We start from the raw sequence: 15,588 nt of genomic DNA, 5'->3' as shown, positions 1-15,588 counted from the left end.
TTATAGCATGTGCTATTTTTGCAGACACATTTTTAATAACTGATCGTGCTTTTTGGACAGCTACTGTCAGAAACAAGGGCTTTTCGCTGCCCTCTTTCCTATGTGATTTCCATGGGATATACTACCTGATAGGTTCTCCACCTAGCAATAAGAGAGTTGATAGCTCAACAACACGTTTGTTGACTAATTTTCTGTATTAGTTTCCTGATGAAAGAAACAAACAAACACAGAAATCAACTGAAACCAATTTGTTAAGGAGATTAATGTAGAAACTTGTGCCTATGGGAAACTGTCAGAAAGTGCTATAAACAGAGCTAACCTCCCAAGGGAGGAATATAGTGATTCTCATTAACATGTAATAGTCTCTAAATTTTGTTCTTCATGGCAGTGTGATGTGGGAAAAGGAGCAGATTTCTGGGTGTCAGGATACACATGTATTTACCTTGGGTGTTCCATGGATTAGCAGGGAGGAGTGTATGTGGAAAACCCCAGTCGGTAGTTCTGGTTTCCTGCTTACCATTTAGGATAAGCTCAATGCGTGGTAGCTGAGTGAGTGAACCAAGGCAAGACCTTTCTGAGGTTTCCTCATCTGAAAAGAGAAAAAGTAAGTATACCAATTTTGTAATGCAATAGTGGTACTTAAAAAAAAAAAAGGAAAGGAAAGGTTTCAGAAACATGGAAGCTGTCTAAGCATTTACATGTTCTCTTTTTCTCTATCCTCTTGGCATAAACCTAACACTTTTCATGTACCAGAGTTCATATTATAGAAAATATTTGGAAAGAGGTAGAGAATCCGAATGTCATAAATTCCAGCCAATCTTCAGTCCTGTCTAGACAGACTAGGTTTGAAAGACAAACATGACTTCAGATCTAGTAATAATTTGTCCAACTGGGGGAAGACCTTATTACGGCAGTCCAAGTATAGCTATCATCCACAAACCAACTCCCAAACCTTATCCTTTCCAACCTCTCACTAAAATGACATTTCTATACGAAAGATATAAGCAGAACACTAAAAGTAATACTTGTGGTAGCATTGGTTACTGTGTTTTTAGTATAATCATGATGATAATACTAAAGATGGCAAGCTAATATTGAACAATCATTGACTCTATACCAGAGGCCCTTGTCCCTTGCCATGGTCATCTGGAATCTCTGACCTCCTGACATAAACCACCCCTTCTTCTTCCTCTCTAAGTGTGGGTAGTCTAGGTTGTCCCTGCTTTCTGCTCACAGGAGTGGATGTTTGATCTAGATCTTGTTACTGCATATTTCCATCCTCCTGGCAAGGTATGGCTAGGGATAGTCCTAGAAATAATGAGAATGAGAATTTTCTCTTTCCTTTCAATTTGTCAAGCAGGAGAGTATCAGCCTGACTTGCTGACACGGCTTTCCTTATACTACCAGGAGAAATAGCAAAGGAAACTAGAAACAAGGGAAAGATTTCTGATTCCATTCTGGGAGCTCCTGGAACCAGGCATATCTGAGGCCAATTAATCAGGGATGTTTAAGTGATGTGAGCCAATAAATCTCCATCTTTACTTAAGTTTCTTTAAACTCAGTTTCTATCATTTACAACCTAACATTCAAAATGCCTACCCCCATTTTGTCAATCAAGAATGAGCACAGAAGCAGTGCCTGGCTGGCTCAGTTGGTACGGGACTCTTGATCTTGGGGTTAAAAGTTTGAGGCCCATGTTGGGAAAAGAGATTACTTTAAAAAATAAGATCTTTAAAAAAAAAAAAAAAAAAGAGCACAGAAGTTACAGGAATTATTCTACATATTTAACATTCCTACCATATTTTCATAAATACAACTTCCAGATAATCATATGCATGTGTACCAAGCATTTAATTCAGATATCCTTCTTAATACTGTATTATGGATTCTTGGGCTGATGGACCAAGTTCTCATGATCATCCTTCTTCTCTCTCAACATAGATCCACCTACAATAATCTGAAAACCTAGAACTCTAGTTTGGGAAGTGGACATCTATAAGGAAAACTAACTTAAAATTCTGTGGTAAAATAAAATTTGAATATGTAATGCCCCCGAAACATAAGCCTTATACTGAATCCCCAAGTCTGGTTGAATTCTACAAAACAAGATTTGGATCCATAAAACAAGGGTTTGGTTTATGCTCTGAAACTAAAGCTGAAAATTCTAGCAAGTCACCTGACTTCCCTCATCCTCTGTTCTCTCCATTATGAAACAGGAGTAAGACTAACAGGACTTCACATCAGAGAAGTAAGAGTCTTGATGAAGAAAAGCTAGAACACTCTGAAAATGCCTGATAGCACTGAGGCAACATGAAAGATGCGAAAAGCACTGCAAATCTGTAGAGATCCTTTTGCCCTTCTAAAGACCTTCTGCCCATTTTACAGAGGAGGGTGAGGGGATTAAGCTATGCTCATGGCAGTAGCCACAGAGATGGCCAGATTTTCTCTGGGTTTTCTTCTTTATTGGGCTTTAGTGCAGATTCATGATCTTTCTTTCCTATTTTTCTTCTCTCAGCAGCGTCACTATTCTGCGAGCTACCTGGGCATTGTTTAAAATGATCTTTTTTGGGCTCCTGGGTGGATCAGGGGGTTAAGCCTCAGCCTTCGGCTCAGGTCATCATCTCAGGGTCCTGGAATCGAGTCCCGCATCAGGCTCTCTGCTCAGCAGGGAGCCTGCTTCCTCCTCTCTCTCTGCCTGCCTCTCCGCTTACTTGTGATCTCTCTCTATGTGTCAAATAAATAAATAAAATATTTTTAAAAATAAAATTATATTTTCTAGTCTCTTTTCTCAAATATTTTGATTTTGCATCTGGGATAAGGGCCAGAAATCTGAATTTTTAACAACTATGCCTGGAATTTCTGTCGCTGGAGGAGCACAGATCATGTCTGGAGAAACACTGAGTCCTGCCTGTGTTATGAAATCAAAGAAAGGTATTCTCTTTTCTCTCAGGTTATAGTTATCCTGTTTTGTGAAGTGTTTAGGTTTAAAACTGAAATGTTCTGGCTACTTGTGTTGCAAAGGCCCCTGGGAAGGTGTTCAGGTGATAATCTCCCTATAGTATATATTATTAGTGGGAAATTCCATAAATAGAAACTTCCGGTACTTTGGGAAACATACGAAGTAGCAATATCATTCCCCATTATGTGGCTAATGTTAGAGTCAAGAGAAAGGAAAGTGAAAAATGTGTATCATTTGCCTGATTAATGCTATGATTTAAAAAGACCAATTCTGGCACCACGTTTTATACTGCATGGAGCTGGGCATGTGGACAATAAATTAATATCCTACAAAGCAAGAAGGCTCCTGAATGAATGACTGCCTGTGTTGTCTAAGGAAAAAGCCTCAAATGTGGGTCACAAGTATTCATATTTCCCCCCATAGGGTTAGTGAACACAGCTTCTTTAAGCAAATTTCTAGGAAACAAAGCAACTTTTTAACCCGTAAGTTAAATGAAACTATCATTATGTTCATGCAGAATTGAAGGGGACCTCCATCAAAATGTTCTAGCAGAATTTTCCTGGTATTTTATTGAAATATTTTTGGAAGACTAGAGAGAGAAGATGAGTGGAATGTTTCATGTTGTCATGCGAGTTTTTCACCTGAAAGCATTCTGGTTTAAATCCAACCTTTGAAGCAGAAAGGAGCCTTGGCAATAATCTACCCGACACACTGGCTTAATGTTTAAAGACTCAGAGGGTCCTGTAAACTCAGAGATAGATGTACAGATACAAATAAATTAAAAACAGTACTAGATGAAATCCAGAACTCCCTTCCTCCTCAGCTAGTTTTTCTTTCTATATAAAGAGTACCTCTCAAAGAGGAGAGAGAAGAAAGGTGGTACCCAGAGGCCAAGCACTTGCATTTAATACTTGGTCTTTTGAATTCATAAATGGCTTTTTTGGATTAGCTGACTAGGTTAATACTGCTCTATCTTGTGACAGTGCTGATACTTTTCATAGACAAATTATCACCTTGTGAAGTTCATTAGTTATTAAGGAAAATAAAATACTAAGGTTGTAAAGCATTTTTCTCCTTTGCTCTTTTGTAAGGTAATCTGCTGAAAGCAGATTATGAGGAGTCTGCTTAGCTCTGATGACTAAAGCTCAGAGAAGTAAAGTACCTTGGCTAGGGTCCCCTACCTTGTGACCCCTTGTATGGTACACTTTATACTCTCATACAACTGCTTCCGAAAATAACCAGACGTTCATTTGGTAGCCTCTTTCACATGCCTAACTACCTCCCGGGATATGAGTCCCTTCTATGAAGGTTCAGATGGCAATGCATCTTAAATCAGTATTTTTTTTTCATTATTTTTCAAGGAGATTTGCAAAGTTACAAATGCATAGATCTGACCCAAAGATCCTGTGCTATGTAAACTGAAGCAATATTTGCTTTTCTGGAAGAGTTTGGACAAAGGTCCACTGATCAGGAATAACAACATGCAGTTGGCTTGCTGTGATTTCCTCCATTCCTATCAATGACTAAGACCCAGGCTGACCTCATCATTTGCATATAAAACAAGTGCATCTCTCTAATTCATCATCTCTGGGCTATTTGGCTGACGTCTGGTGGTCATAATCCGTATCTTTCCCAACCAAAAGACGCTGAAATCTGGGCCTCATGACATGACAGGGGATTTTTCTTGAAGATTCATCATACTTACTCTTCAGGCCCCTGCAGAACGACTAACCCCTCTGTTCTAATATTATACCAAGACCACACATAGAAAGGGAAAATCTTATTTTTCTCTGTCCAGAGTCACTGGCCATTAAAAAGATAAACTCAGTTTTGTCCCAACTTCATAAAAGTGGTCGAAGATTACAATACAGTCTTCAGAATGAAAAATTAACCTTGAGTCCAGGTTTATACACATTGTAACTAATGAGGATGGAAACACCTCCCACCTTCTCCTTTGGGTTAAGCCTCAGATATAAAGAGGTAAAAGAGTTAAGATGCACCTGTAGGAAAAGCTGAACTTTGCAGAGAATCAAGAGAAGTAGCAGAAGCAGAGAGAATAGACAGTAAAAGAACAGGCCAGTGAAATGAACACAGATACAGACAAACTGAATCTATTCTCACTTCTCTGAAACCTGTCCTACCAAATGGGAATGACATTATTTTTCACATCATCAAGCATGATTTAATGCATATCTACTTAGATGTTTCATTAAGACAAGGACATATTGGTGGCATTGTCTTTATGTAATATTGATTAGCCCTCCCTTTCTGAAATCTAAGTACTTAGAAAACTAGTAACAAAGTCTCTTAGGAGGCATTATGGAAGGCACTGATTAATATTTGCTGCCATGTAGTCAATGCTGATTATTCATCATGCTCACCTTCTAAACCAGCATTCAAGTAGATATACATGCCTCAGTGAGCCTTCTGGGTATTAGATGATGGATAACAGGACTTGTTCAAGCACAGGAATTCTCATGAGAGACAAGTTTGTTTTTAGAAAGATGAGGATCCTGTTTTTACCGGCCAGCAAGTCCTGCTATTTGTTGGGCACTATCTAATAATATTTGGCTTACACATGGTTTTAGACCAGACAGTGTTTTCTGACTTGAATTTAAAATGAAATAAAAATTTCTGGGTTCAAAGCCAAGTTCCACAATTTATTAGCTGGGTGACTCTGCAGAAGTCACTTAATCTCTCTGAACCTTACTTTTTTTTTTTTTTTTTTTTAAATTTGTAACTTGCAGATAGTCACCACATAATAGGGTTCCTGAGAGGATGACTTGAGGTAATACAAGTAAAGCCTACAGGACTGTGCCTGACACATTAGAAGTCTCAATAAATTTTAAACATTGTTATACCTATTTATATGTTATAATTTTAAGTTTAACATTCTGCTTCAACATAGGTTTTAGTGAAAAATAGAAACAATAGCATGTGGAATGGTCTCATCAAATCTGATCATTATAAACCATTTAAACAGTTGTTACTGGCCTTCTCTGCCAATTGGAATCAACCAGAGTTTTTTGTTTGTTTTGCTTTGTTTTGTTTTATTTTTTAAGTCCTAGTTGTTTAGTCTGTCCACCAAGTGAAATAAATGAGATTCTTTGGGTTTGAGACCTAGATATCAATATTTTTTAAAGCTATTATTCCCAGGGAATCATTCCAGTTGGCAGTTCATGTTGAAAATGGTTTGTTAAAAATATTATAGACCTTGTAACCTAGGCCAGAGGCCTAGAGTCTTATGGAATGTTCTTTCTCCACAGCTTCTGGTAGACCCCCTTCGATGAACTGGTTTCCTAAAGGGTAGTTAGGGTGAATGGGAATCTCCTTACTCTATTCACTCTATTTAAAGAATGATCTTTAAATATTTGTGGCAAGATATTTTTTTTCATTGAAATCTTAATAGGAGGAAACAGTATTCTAATAGGATAAAAGTATTTTATGAATTATGCCATTTTATTATTATGTTGTTAGCAACATTGAGAATCTCTTGATTGAATGTTGGTGTTCAGATAAAAACTGTGTTTCTTTTGGGTTCGGTGTCCCAATTTTTACAATGTTTCTCTAGTATAAGACCAAGAAAATTTTAATTAACAAAGTTCTCCTTGGCTATGGCATATTTTTCCTATATTTTTCAGGAATTCATTTGCAATCATGGGATATTTTTCCATTACCTGAATTAGTTGCCTAAAAGGGTAGAAATATTTTTGGATTATTATTTCAAATATGTTTCTGAAATATTTCCCCTATTTCATTTCATAAATATAAGTTATATAAGAAGTATTAAAACTTAAAGTAAGTAGTTAAAGTCTACAGAATACAATTTGACATGTACTGACAAGAGCACTTTGGATTCATAGATAATATGCCTGAATTTCGCATAACATTTTAAGGAAATGTAATGACCATGAACTGTATAATTTTGTGAGTGGATATGCAATTTTTAAGTGAGTAGATATGCTGAAACCTGAGACTGCAAAGATAAGAAAAGTCTCTATAACTTCTCCAATCAATGTATAAACTTAAAAAAAAAAAAACCTGACAAATATGCTTGAAGATGGCAGAAGCAGCTTTATCCTGAAGTTTGCACAGCCTTACACATATTAAAGCACTGGTGGTCTCCAGTATTTTATTTAATTTAAAGATTTATTTATTTATTTGACAGACAGAGATCACAAGTAGACAGAGAGGCAGGCAGAGAGAGAGGGGGGAAGCAGGGTCCCAGGACCCGAGCATCATGACCTGAGCTGAAGGCAGAGGCTTTAACCCACTGAACCACCCAAGAGCCCTCGTCTCCAGTATTTTAAAAGTTGTGATGTTACATGTTTAATCACTAAGAATAAATTCAGTTTAATGAAATGTTTAATAATGCCAGAAATATTTTAGCAGAAGTTCAGAGACATTTATTGTGAAAGTTCCAGAAATAATTACCAGCTTATCCCAAACAATATTTATAAGCTAGTGTACTATGTTAAGGTTCTCATGTAGGTCCTTCCACATTTCTCATAACCATCCTTTCAGGCTGGTATAAATTGTATCCCTGAGTGGTTTGGGTTAACGGGTATAAGACTGACATCCTGCAAGCTGGCCATCACCAGAAAGAAGCTATCTTATTTTTGGCCAAACAGGAAAGCACTTGAAGGTCAATAGAAATCCTAGCTGGCACTGTTTATATTCTGCCCCATTTGAGGGTTACCTTTTAATCAGAGCCAAGGTGGCCCGCTCAAGTCCCCTCTGTTTTGGACCCCCATCTGCTCTTCCCCTCCCACTGATCTACTTTCCCCTGGGGGTCCAGCCCAGTTTCATCCCTTTGCTGCCTTTTTCTGAAATAATAAGTTCTGCTTCCCAGGATGACCATACCCTCAGGTTTATTCGAAGTCCTGTTCTTGCTCAAGACTCACATTCTTTCAAATAGATCATGACATGAACCTGCTGACTGTTTTCCCCCAAACTCCCTCTTGGAGAGTTTTTAAAGCAACAACAAAATAATAGAAGTTACACTGATAAAGTATACAAAGACCATTGCTATTGGGTTTGTCATACAAAACAAAACATATTTTTGTTATCCCTGTGTGAAACAAAACTGAAGACGAGTAAAAAATAACTTAGTTCTTTGCTCTGGGAAATAAGACTTGGAACTGAGCGCAAGAGTGTCCTTTTCAAAACAGACAGCTTGCTTATCAATTCTCACTTCAAGAGCCTCAACAGCCATTATGTCTTAAAGTCAGCCCCGTTCTGAGCAGTTCCTCATCTTGCAAGACTTGCTTTAAAATTGCTCAGGGCAGATCCTAAAACCCCATAACCTCTGAAATCTGCCTTCTAAGACTTAACTAATTCTCTGTCAACATGTGATCTTCCCTTGACAGTCAGGTCTAATACATTTACTTTGCTTGATCAACAGGTTTTTCTGGCAGTCTTTTGGGGAATGGGAATTGAGAGCCGACTCTACAAGTAAAAAATAAGCAAAATAAAGGAAACAAAATGGTATAAAGGTCATGCAGGCAGTTCACAGAAGAGGAAGCCCTCAGGACCCATAAAGTCATGACATATAGTCAAAGGAAGGAGAGTTATTTCTAAATAAAAAAGAATGTAGATGAAAATTCCTTACAAAGAAGGAAGTCCAACGTAAACTCTTTTGAAGGGCAGGATCCACAATGTGAATCAGAGGTGGATGACAAAATGTAAGGAAAGATTTCAAGGCCAGAAAGGTCAGGATAGCCTCAGAAATTAAACTAGGCAATGTGCTTGGCAGACTAGTCTTGTGGGTCAAGTACAAGGCAAGAAAAGGCTGGACAAGTTGCTTAAGATCAGATCATAAAGGATCTAAAGCTCTTTGCGGATGTGACCTAAAGGATGCTGTCATCCTAGATGGGTACTTCATCCTCATGGTGCTGAAAAACTCTGATTAACAGGGAGCACTGCTGGAGCAGGTTATGACCTTCTTGAGGGCAGGCAATTCACTGTGAACTGTACCCTCCCCGTACCAAGCTAGTGCCCTAGACAGAGAAATTTTAAAGCATCGACAGAAAACAAAAAATACAACAAACATCTTTTTCAGTGTCTTGTATTTATGTAAGAAATTTATCATAGGCAGTTTTGTGAGGGAGGGAGGTAAGGCGAGTATTATTCTTTGATAAATGAGCAAGTTATAATTCGCAGAAAGGGGAAGAAAATTACTGAGCCGTGGCAAGGCAGCTGAATGTACATGTGTATATAGAGTCACATGTGTGTGCTTATATGTATACATTTGTATATTTATGCACACACACATACATACACACTTTTCTTTTTGGTGCTCACAAGACCCATATAAGTCAGATACTGTTATCACCTTCTCAAAAACAAAGAATTTGACATCCTGGCTGGTTTTCTTCCCAACATAGTTGGTGGAGCTGGCCCTTGAACTCAGCTCCCCTGACTTCTAGTCTGGTTTTCACTTCACTATATGTTTCTTCCCCTCACTCAACATTTGGTGTGTTTCCTGAGACCACGTTCCCAACCCCTCCCGCAATGCAGAAACAACCCTAACTTCTGAGTTGATCTTCCTTGACATACCCCAGGCAGACATTGCCAGCTTTGCTCACTTGTTTATAGCTTCAAACAGAAGAGCTCTTCCTACCAGATACTGAGTTAAACCCACAAATCTTTGGGCTCCTAAACCCAGATATGTGTAACATTCAACTCACAGAACTGAAACTTGGGACGCATCTATGCTTTTCCTAGTGAATTTGGACAAGATTGTGACTTTACAAACCATCTAATATCAGTTTCTCAAAAAGACAGCCAACTGTTAAATATATTCCATTTCTCATAAAGCTGGAAATAATTTACCTTCAGTTGCATTACAACATATTTGAAGATTAGATCTCTTTCAGAAAGGACGTGGGGGGTATTCTTGTAAGAATTTCTAACCATAGCAGCGTCAAACATCATGCTTATGAAAACTGCTTAAGAGCTGAATCAGTATATCCCATCGATTCGACCACCTCCTGCTTTGTCTTGCTCTCATTAACTATCAGCTCTCTTCTCTGCATCTTCACCTCTCCTCATAAATGCATAGTGCTTGGCATATAGTAGGTGAGTCAGTGCTTGAGGTCATGGGCACTTTTCTATTTCAGTGACCTCAGGCCAATAGCAGGCAAAATCGGTCAATTAAATAGAAGACTTTATTCAAAAATGATATTTCTGAACTAGATTTTCAAAGTATTCCTATATAAAACAATAATCCAACTCATCAACTCAAAATCAAGAATTATTTTGAAACATCTGCTGAATATCGTCATCAGTAAAACGTCAGTGCAATTTCATGTAAAAGCTACACACTGGAATATAGAGGAAGGGCAGTAAATCTTATTTTCATCGATTTTTTTTTTTAATTTTTTATTTTTTATAAACATATATTTTTATCCCCAGGGGTACAGGTCTGTGAATCACCAGGTTTACACACTTCACAGCACTCACCAAATCACATACCCTCCCCAATGTCCATAATCCCACCCCCTTCTCCCAAACCCCCTCCCCCCCGGCAACCCTCAGTTTGTTTTGTGAGATTAAGAGTCACTTATGGTTTGTCTCCCTCCCAATCCCATCTTGTTTTATTTATTCTTCTTCTACCCACTTAAGCCTCCATGTTGCATCACCACTTCCTCATATCAGGGAGATCATATGATAGTTGTCTTTCTCTGCTTGACTTATTTCACTAAGCATGATACGCTCTAGTTCCATCCATGTTGTTGCAAATGGCAAGATTTCATTTCTTTTGATGGCTGCATAGTATTCCATTGTGTATATATACCACATCTTCTTGATCCATTCATCTGTTGATGGACATCTAGGTTCTTTCCATAGTTTGGCTATTGTGGACATTGCTGCTATAAACATTCGGGTGCACGTGCCCCTTTGGATCACTACATTTGTATCTTTAGGGTAAATACCCAATAGTGCAATTGCTGGGTCATAGGGCAGTTCTATTTTCAACATTTTGAGGAACCTCCATGCTGTTTTCCAGAGTGGCTGCACCAGCTTGCATTCCCACCAACAGTGTAGGAGGGTTCCCCTTTCTCCGCATCCTCGCCAGCATCTGTCATTTCCTGACTTGTTGATTTTAGCCATTCTGACTGGTGTGAGGTGATATCTCATTGTGGTTTTGATTTGTATTTCCCTGATGCCGAGTGATATGGAGCACTTTTTCATGTGTCTGTTGGCCATCTGGATGTCTTCTTTGCAGAAATGTCTGTTCATGTCCTCTGCCCATTTCTTGATTGGATTATTTGTTCTTTGGGTGTTGAGTTTGCTAAGTTCTTTATAGATTCTGGACACTAGTCCTTTATCTGATATGTCGTTTGCAAATATCTTCTCCCATTCTGTCAGTTGTCTTTTGATTTTGTTAACTGTTTCCTTTGCTGTGCAAAAGCTTTTGATCTTGATGAAATCCCAGTAGTTCATTTTTTCCCTTGCTTCCCTTGCCTTTTGCGTTGTTCCTAGGAAGATGTTGCTGCGGCAGAGGTCGAAGAGGTTGCTGCCCGTGTTCTCCTCAAGGATTTTGATGGATTCCTTTCGAACATTGAGGTCCTTCATCCATTTGGAGTCTATTTTCGTGTGTGGTGTAAGGAAATGGTCCAATTTCATTTTTCTGCATGTGGCTGTCCAATTTTCCCAGCACCATTTATTAAAAAGGCTGTCTTTTTTCCATTGGACATTCTTTCCTGCTTTGTCGAAGATTAGTTGACCATAGAGTTGAGGGTCTATTTCTGGGCTCTCTATTCTGTTCCATTGATCTATGTGTCTGTTTTTGTGCCAGTACCATGCTGTCTTGATGATGACAGCTTTGTAATAGAGCTTGAAGTCCGGAATTGTGATGCCACCAACGTTGGCTTTCTTTTTCAATATCCCTTTGGCTATTCGAGGTCTTTTCTGGTTCCATATAAATTTTAGAATTATTTGTTCCATTTCTTTGAAAAAGATGGATGGTACTTTGATAGGAATTGCATTAAATGTGTAGATTGCTTTAGGTAGCATAGACATTTTCACAATATTTATTCTTCCAATCCAGGAGCATGGAACATTTTTCCATTTCTTTGTGTCTTCCTCAATTTCTTTCATGAGTACTTTATAGTTTTCTGAGTATAGATTCTGTGTCTCTTTGGTTAGGTTTATTCCTAGGTATCTTATGGTTTTGGATGCAATTGTAAATGGGATTGACTCCTTAATATCTCTTTCTTCTGTCTTGCTGTTGGTGTAGAGAAATGCAACTGATTTCTGTGCATTGATTTTATATCCTGACACTTTACTGAATTCCTGTATAAGTTCTAGCAGTTTTGGAGTGGAGTCTTTTGGGTTTTCCACATATAGTATCATATCATCTGCGAAGAGTGATAATTTGACTTCTTCTTTGCCGATTTGGATGCCTTTAATTTCCTTTTGTTGTCTGATTGCTGAGGCTAGGACCTCTAGTACGATGTTGAATAGCAGTGGTGATAATGGACATCCCTGCCGTGTTCCTGACCTTAGCGGAAAAGCTTTCAGTTTTTCTCCATTGAGAATGATATTTGCGGTGGGTTTTTCATAGATGGCTTTGATGATATTGAGGTATGTGCCCTCTATCCCTACACTTTGAAGAGTTTTGATCAGGAAGGGATGTTGTACTTTGTCAAATGCTTTTTCAGCATCTATTGAGAGTATCATATGGTTCTTGTTCTTTCTTTTATTGATGTGTTGTATCACATTGACTGATTTGCGGATGTTGAACCAACCTTGCAGCCCTGGAATAAATCCCACTTGGTCGTGGTGAATAATCTTTTTAATGTACTGTTGAATCCTATTGGCTAGTATTTTGTTGAGTATTTTCGCATCTGTGTTCATCAAGGATATTGGTCTATAGCTCTCTTTTTTGGTGGGATCCTTGTCTGGTTTTGGGATCAAGGTGATGCTGGCCTCATAAAATGAGTTTGGAAGTTTTCCTTCCATTTCTATTTTTTGGAACAGTTTCAGGAGAATAGGAATTAGTTCTTCTTTAAATGTTTGGTAGAATTCCCCCGGGAAGCTGTCTGGCCCTGGGCTTTTGTTTGTTTGGAGATTTTTAATGACTGTTTCAATCTCCTTACTGGTTATGGGTCTGTTCAGGCTTTCTATTTCTTCCTGGCTCAGTTGTGGTAGTTTATATGTTTCTAGGAATGCATCCATTTCTTCCAGATTGTCAAATTTATTGCCGTAGAGTTGCTCATAGTATGTTCTTATAATAGTTTGTATTTCTTTGGTGTTAGTTGTGATCTCTCCTCTTTCATTCATGATTTTATTTATTTGGGTCCTTTCTCTTTTCTTTTTGATAAGTCGGGCCAGGGGTTTATCAATTTTATTAATTCGTTCAAAGAACCAGCTCCTAGTTTCGTTGATTTGTTCTATTGTTTTTTTGGTTTCTATTTCATTGATTTCTGCTCTGATCTTTATGATTTCTCTTCTCCTGCTGGGCTTAGGGTTTCTTTCTTGTTCTTTCTCCAGCTTCTTTAGGTGTAGGGTTAGGTTGTGTACCTGAGACCTTCTTGTTTCTTGAGAAAGGCTTGTACCGCTATATATTTTCCTCTCAGGACTGCCTTTGTTGTGTCCCACAGATTTTGAACCGTTGTATTTTCATTATCATTTGTTTCCATGATTTTTTTCAATTCTTCTTTAATTTCCCGGTTGACCCATTCATTCTTTAGAAGGATACTGTTTAGTCTCCATGTATTTGGGTTCTTTCCAAACTTCCTTTTGTGGTTGAGTTCTAGCTTTAGAGCATTGTGGTCTGAAAATAGGCAGGGAATGATCCCAATCTTTTGATACCGGTTGAGTCCTGATTTAGGACCGAGGATGTGATCTATTCTGGAGAATGTTCCATGTGCACTAGAGAAGAATGTGTATTCTGTTGCTTTGGGATGAAATATTCTGAATATATCTGTGATGTCCATCTGGTCCAGTGTGTCATTTAAGGCCTTTATTTCCTTGCTGATCTTTTGCTTGGAATACCTGTCCATTTCAGTGAGGGGAGTGTTAAAGTCCCCTACTATCATTGTATTATTGTTGATGTGTTTCTTTGATTTTGTTATTAATTGGTTTATATAGTTGGCTGCTCCCACGTTGGGGGCATAGATATTTAAAATTGTTAAATCTTCTTGTTGGACAGACCCTTTGAGTATGATATAGTGTCCTTCCTCATCTCTTATTATAGTCTTTGGCTTAAAATCTAATTGATCTGATATAAGGATTGCCACTCCTGCTTTCTTCTGATGTCCATTAGCATGGTAAATTCTTTTCCACCCCCTCACTTTAAATCTGGAGGTGTCTTCGGGCTTAAAATGTGTTTCTTGGAGGCAACATATAGATGGGTTTTGTTTTTTTATCCATTCTGATACCCTGTGTCTTTTGACAGGGGCATTTAGCCCATTCACATTCAGGGTAACTATTGAGAGATATGAATTTAGTGCCATTGTATTGCCTGTAAGGTGACTGTTACTGTATATGGTCTCTGTTCCTTTCTGATCTACCACTTGTAGGCTCTCTCTTTGCTTAGAGGACCCCTTTCAATATTTCCTGTAGAGCTGGTTTGGTATTTGCAAATTCTTTCAGTTGTTGTTTGTCCTGGAAGCTTTTAATCTCTCCTTCTATTTTCAATGATAGCCTAGCTGGATATAGTATTCTTGGCTGCATGTTTTTCTCGTTTAGTGCTCTGAAAATATCATGCCAGCTCTTTCTGGCCTGCCAGGTCTCTGTGGATAAGTCAGCTGCCAATCTAATATTTTTACCATTGTATGTTACAGACTTCTTTTCCCGGGCTGCTTTCAGGATTTTCTCTTTGTCATTGAGACTTGTAAATTTTACTATTAGGTGACGGGGTGTGGGCCTATTCTTATTGATTTTGAGGGGCATTCTCTGAACCTCCTGAATTTTGATGCTCGTTCCCTTTGCCATATTGGGGAAATTCTCCCCAATAATTCTCTCCAGTATACCTTCTGCTCCCCTCTCACTTTCTTCTTCTTCTGGAATCCCAATTATTCTAATGTTGTTTCGTCTTATGGTGTCACTTATCTCTCGAATTCTCCCCTCGTGGTCCAGTAGCTGTTTGTCCCTCTTTTGCTCAGCTTCTTTATTCTCTGTCATTTGGTCTTCTATATCACTAATTCTTTCTTCTGCCTCATTGATCCTAGCAGTTAGAGCCTCCATTTTTGATTGCACCTCATTAATAGCTTTTTTGATTTCACCTTGGTTAGATTTTAGTTCTTTTATTTCTCCAGAAAGGGCTTTTATATCTCTCGAGAGGGTTTCTCTAATATCTTCCATGCCTTTTTCGAGCCCGGCTAGAACCTTGAGAATTGTCATTCTGAACTCTAGATCTGACATATTACCGATGTCTGTATTGATTAGGTCCCTAGCCTTCGGTACTGCCTCTTGTTCTTTTTTTTGTGTTGAATTTTTACGTCTTGTCATTTTGTCCAGATAAGAGTAAATGAAGGGGCAAGTAAAATACTAAAAGGGTGGCAACAACCCCAGGAAAATATGCTTTAACCAAATTAGAAGAGATCCAAAATCGTGAGTGGGGAGAAAGGGGATAAAAAGAGGTTCAAAAAGGAAGAGAGAAAAAAGAAAAAAAAAAA

The sequence above is a fragment of the Mustela nigripes genome, chromosome 2 (assembly GCF_022355385.1).
Source record: "Mustela nigripes isolate SB6536 chromosome 2, MUSNIG.SB6536, whole genome shotgun sequence".
Classification (NCBI taxonomy): domain Eukaryota; kingdom Metazoa; phylum Chordata; class Mammalia; order Carnivora; family Mustelidae; genus Mustela; species Mustela nigripes.
Note: the sequence above shows the minus strand (reverse complement) of the source record.